Source organism: Ursus maritimus, unplaced genomic scaffold, assembly GCF_017311325.1.
Source record: "Ursus maritimus isolate PB19 unplaced genomic scaffold, ASM1731132v1 scaffold_8, whole genome shotgun sequence".
In the NCBI taxonomy this organism is placed as follows: domain Eukaryota; kingdom Metazoa; phylum Chordata; class Mammalia; order Carnivora; family Ursidae; genus Ursus; species Ursus maritimus.
The window spans coordinates 17,283,042-17,289,247 of NW_024426996.1; positions in this window are offsets into that span (position 1 = coordinate 17,283,042).

Here is a 6,206-nt window from a genome sequence, read left to right on the forward strand (position 1 = left end):
TTAGACTTTCCGACCACTGGTAGGCAAGGTATCACCCTGTGTAATCCGTCACCCCAAGAAAGGGTGGTATTTTGGTCCACCTTGGACCTCCCTTTGGGAGCCAAGATGGCATTAGCACTGCTTACAGCCCCATAAAGTAAATCCACTCCAGGAGTATTTGCTGAGCAATGCAGAGTTTACCATAGATTATATGGACCAAAGAGAGGATTTCTGTCATAAGCCACACAACTTCTAATTGAAATTGCCCTTAGACATTTCTATCCTCCCTAAAGTCATCTGCTTTCTGCTCTAGAGTTTTTGGGTCTTCCCCTGGGGAAAGTGATTTTGCAGCATCCTCTTACTGGACAGTGCCCCTCAAACACTTCTGACTGGGAGTCATTGTCAAGGTAATCTTCAAGCCTGCTACAACTGCCCCCTAAACCTTGCCTTAACTCAATTCCAGCTCTGGCTTTCATGTAACATCTGGAGGTGGTAGATAAATCCGATTCTGCCACAAATTTCCATGCAGCAGCAGATTCTGTCTGCTCCTACTACCACTCNNTCCAAAGTGTTTTGTTGTGGTAAAATATACATAACATAAAATTTATTACCACTTTTAAGTGTGCAGCTCAAGGGTTTTAACTACATTCATAATGTTGTGTAGCCATCATGACATCCATCCTTATCAGCCATCTTATAAAACTGAAACTCTGCACCCATTAATCACTAACTCCCCATCCCGATGTCCCTCAGCCCCAGGCAGTCACCATAATACTTTCTGTCCTCAAGATTCATCCATGTTGTACATATTCCAGAATTTTCTTCCTTTTTAGGGTTGAATGATACTCCATTGTATGCATACCACATTTTCTTTATCCTTTCTTAGGTCAGTGGACACTTGGGTTGCTTCCACATTTTAGCTATTTTGAATAACACTTATATGAACATGGAGGTCCAAGAATCTCTTCAAGACCCTGCTTTCAATTCTTTTGGGTATATACCCAGATAAGGTTGTTCTAGATCATCCAGTAATTTTGTTTAATTCTTTGAGAAACTGCCCTTTTATTTTCCATGGTGGGTATACCATTTCACACTCCCATCAACAGCACGCAAGGGTTTTAATTTCTTCAGATACTCACCAACACTTGCTATTTTCTCTTTCTTTGATAGTAGCCATCCTAATGAGTGTGAAGCACTATCTCATTGTAGTTTTGATGTGCCTTTCCTTAATGATCAGTGATACTGAGCATCTTTTCCTGGGCTTATTGGCCATTTATATATCTTCTTTGGAGAAATGTCTTCAAGTTCTTTGCCCATGTTTGAATCATGTTGTTTATTCTTTTAATGTTCAGTTTGAGTTGTTCTCTGTATATTCTGGATATTAATCTCTTATCAGATATGATTTGCACATATGTCCTCCTATTCTGTAGGTTGCCTTTTTCTGCCAATGTAATCTTTGTCTGGGTGGGAAGACAGATTCCTGGTGCTTCCTACTCTGGGCTCCAAGGGCTCACCTGAGTTTAGTCACAAACGCTGTGAATGGGAAAATGAACTATGCTCCATAATTCAGTCATTATAACACAACACCACAAAAACACCACTGAGCATTGGCCTTATTCATTTGCCAAGAGGGGAGAGAAAACAATAATAACATAGCCACGTATGTAGCCAGAGAACTACTTATTTGGAATAAAAATGAGTGACAAGGGATATCTTCAGGAGCGGTGAAGCCTGGCAGCATGGCGGACTTTGCCTGCAAAGTAATCCCTTGGGTTGTTTCCTTTATTGGTTTCAAGAATTTTTGGCCAGAGAAGAAAATTAGATTGCGCAAGATGTCAGAGTGAGGGCTGAATATTTGCATCTGGAGGCAAATCCAGACTGCTCCTTTCATCACAAAGCCACAACCCTCAGAGAAGGCCTGGCAGAAGAATCACACACCCATGAGCTGGGGACATGCGTCGGTGGGTGACCATGTGATTTCCGCAGAAACAGCAAGTGGTGGAGCACCTGCTCTGAAAGCCACACAGCATAGTATGAGCTTAAGGATACACAAGGACACTTAAGAGCAATTCATTCAATGCTACTTCTTGTCTTCAGAAATAACCTCAATACAGAACTGTTTAATGGAGAAAAATAGAAGCAGGCTCCCAACAATCCTAACCTTCTCTTAGAGCCTTTTTTCCCACCTGCTCTTCCCCCCAACTCAGAGAACTCCAAAATATGTCTTTCTCTCTCCCTTTGCTTCATGCCATCTTATGAAAAATATCTCCCTGCTGTACTCCTTCCCCTGCCCACCACGTCCCCCAGACCACCACTAGGGAACCAACTTCTAGATTATCAAGCAGTATATTTAACATCCTAATCTGATCTGTTTGCCTTTGGACAACTTCATCAAAGTCCAGATATTCCCAAAGATAATGGTGGCAGGAAGTGGATAGCAAAGGGGAGGATAGCAAAGGGGGACACTGGCAGAAAGATTGGTCTTATATTAGTATACCCAAAAATGTTCATCTTGTTCATCTTTTTTGTTTTATTGACTAAAACAAAATAGAGATGTATTTATCTGAGTCCCTGAAATTGAGCAATCTCTAGTTTTAAATTTGAGAACAGAAACCAATGTGCTTTCCCCTAAATGGTTATCTCTTTATGCTCCTTTAGTCCCTATCCCAGCACTATCCCAGTCTGCACACTCTCAGGATACAGCGCATACCAAGTCTTTTCAGTCTGGCGTGTAGCAACCCAGGAATGGCTGGTGAAGGGAAGTACTTCCTGTTTTGTGTATTCAGGTTCAGATATGACTATTAAGTTATTTACATTTAAAACCAAACTCATTTCCTGGAGTCAAGAGTCTCATATAGTTTCTCCCTCTCTGATTTCTTCCCATTCAGTTCCCCCCCCCACACACACCCCTATTGTCCTCTGCACTGTTCCTTATATTCCACATATGAGTGAAACCATATGATAATTGGGTTTCTCTGGTTATCTTGACTCCAGGAAACAAACTGAAGGATGTGGAAAGGGAGGTGGGTGGGGAGATGGGGTAACTGGGTGATAGGCATTAAAGAAGGCATGTGATATGATGAGCACTGGGTGATATACTCAACTAATGAGTCACTGAACATTATATCAAAAATTAATGATTTACTGTACCTTGGCTAATTGAATTTAAAAAACTCATTAGGTGCTTCTGAGCACTCTAGACCTTCATGTTAAAGATTTGCTTTTAAAACACCTGATGATTAGTTCAAATCAAGAAACTACTTTTTCGGGGTGCCTGGGTGGCTCAGCCGTTAAGCGTCTGCCTTTGGCTCAGGTCATGATCCCAGGATCCTGGGATCGAGCCCCTCACTGAGCTCCCTGCTCAGTGGGAAGCCTGCTTCTCCCTCTCACACTCCCCTTGCTGTGTTCCCTCTCTTGCTGTCTCTCTCTGTCAAATAAATAAATAAAATCTTTTAAAAAAAGAGAGAAAGAAACTACCTTTTCTTTCTAAAACTGAAAGCAAAATTTTTTCTCCTAGAACAAAAGAAGAATCCTCCCTACAAATTTGCAATTTTCACTGAGTGTGAAAGATACAAATTTCTGGCAGTTAAACAATAGCTATTTTTTTTAAATGTTTCTAGTCTTCAAGAGTATGTAGGTCAAAACTCTGAGAGACACAATCAAGAAAATTATACAGTAATGAATTAGTTTGGGGGTTGGGAGGAACTTTTCCCTTCTTGGCTGGCCTAATAATTAAATTGATAAAAATCAACAGAAGAAAAACAAATTTAATTTTACATATACAAGAATTCTTGAACATGTGAGACTCAAAGAAGTGACCAAAAGTAGACAGCCTTTATACTTTTTAGACAAAATAATAATAATAATACATTTGTGAAGAATAGACAAGACTGCTACACACCCCTAGACTTCCTGTGAACAAGGCCTATGTACTTGAGCTGGAGCCTTAGAAGAGGGGCAGGCTTCAGGTTTACCACACACTGAGAGTCTACAGAAGTTCTCTCAGGGGTGCAGGCTGGGGGAATGCCACTTTTGAGCTCTCATCTGGCTTTACTATTGCTTCTCCCAGAAAGGTGTTTACTTGTTTAGAGCCCCAAATTTTGCAGTTGTCACTAAGGGAACACTTCTAGATCATTTGGTCTGGAGACTAGCATTGTCTACAATTATAATCTCACAGCTATATATGTTTGCATACCTTAAGGGTCTAGTTTCCAACCAGCCTGAAAATAGGTGCTGACTGAGATCCCTTCCTCTGAAACACTCACAGGTCTCAGCACATTCTCAACAACTAGAATTTATCAAGAATAAATTGGACTGCTTAGGTAATCACAAAAGATTAAGAGACATCAAAGAGCTAGGGCAAGTCTAAACCACCTTATCTCCTACATAAGTCCACTCCTGCAAGACTAGTAAGAGAGTTGTTTTGCCTTATACATAGAAGCAACATGAGAGTCAAGCGAAATGAGGAAGCAGAGAAATATGTTTCAAGTGAAATAAAATCCCAGAAAACGACTTAATGAAAGAGAAATAAGTAATATACCTGATAAAGTATTCAAAGCAATGGTGATAACCATTCTCACCAAATGCAGAAAAATGAATGAACACAGCAAAAACTTCAACAAAGAGATAGAAAATATAAGAAAGTACCAAAAAGAAATCACAGAACTGAACTGTAGCCAAACTGAAAAATATAGTACAGAGGTTCAACAACAAACTAAATGAAGCAGAAGATAGAATCAGTAAACTAGGGGCACCTGGGTGGCACAGCGGTTAAGTGTCTGCCTTCGGCTCAGGGCGTGATCCCAGCGTTATGGGATCGAGCCCCACATCAGGCTCCTCCGCTATGAGCCTGCTTCTTCCTCTCCCACTCCCCCTGCTTGTGTTCCCTCTCTCGCTGGCTGTCTATCTCTGTCAAATAAATAAATAAAATCTTTTAAAAAAAAAGAATCAGTAAACTAGAAGACAGGGTAATAGGGGCGCCTGGGTGGCACAGCGGTTAAGCGTCTGCCTTCGGCTCAGGGCGTGATCCCTGCGTTGTGGGATCGAGCCCCACGTCAGGCTCCTCCGCTATGAGCCTGCTTCTTCCTCTCCCACTCCCCCTGCTTGTGTTCCCTCTCTCGCTGGCTGTCTCTATCTCTGTCGAATAAATAAATAAAATCTTTAAAAAAAAAAAAAAAAAAGAAGACAGGGTAATAGAACTCACCCATTAGAGCAACAACAACAACAAAAAAGAATTTTTAAAAGTGAAGATAGTTTAAGGGACCTACAGGACAACATCAAGCAGAATCACATTTTCATTATGAGGTTTCAGAAGAAGAGAGAAAGGAAGAGGCAGAAAATGTATTTGAAGAAATAATGGCTGAAAACTTCCCCAACCTAAGAAGGAAACAGACATCCAGATCCAGGAAACCCACAAAGTCCAAACAAGGTGAACCTAAAGAGACCGACACCAAGACACATTACAGTTAAAATGTTGAAAGTTAAGGATAAAGAGAGAATCTTAAAAGCAGCAAGGGGAAACAAACAAACAAAAAACCCACCTTGTTATATGCAAGGGAGGCCCCATAAGGTTATCAGAGATTTCTCAACAGCAACTTTGTAGGCCAGAAGAAAATAGATGATATATTCAAAGTGCTGAAATGAAAAAATTTCCGATCAAGAATATTCTACCCAGCAAGGTTATCCTTCAGAATTAAAGGAGAAATAAAGAGCTTTCAAGACAAATGAAAGCTAAAGGAGTTCCCCCCAAAGGTACCTGGGAGGTTCAGTCGGTTAAGTGTCTGCCTTCAGCTCAGGTTATGATCCCAAGGTCCTGGGATCAAGTCCTGAATCAGGCTTCTTGCTCAACAGGGAGCCTGCTTCTCCTCTGCCTGCTGCTCCCCCTACTTGTGCTCTCTCTCTCTCTCTGACAAATTAATTAATTAATTAAAACTTCAAAAAAGATAAAAATAAAGGAGTTCCCCAACACTAAACTAGCCTTACAAGAAATATTAAAAGGACTTCTTCAACCTGGAAAGAAAGGGTAGTAATTAGTAATTAGGAAAAAATATGAAAATAAAAATCTTACTAGTAGAGGTAAATATGTAGTAGAGGAAGCAGATTAATCACTTTATAAAGGTTAAAAGAAAAAAGTACTAAGAATAACTATAACTATAATAGTTAAGAGATACACAAAATAGAGGCATCTGGGTGGCTCAGTTAGTTAAGCATCCGACTTGATTTTGGCT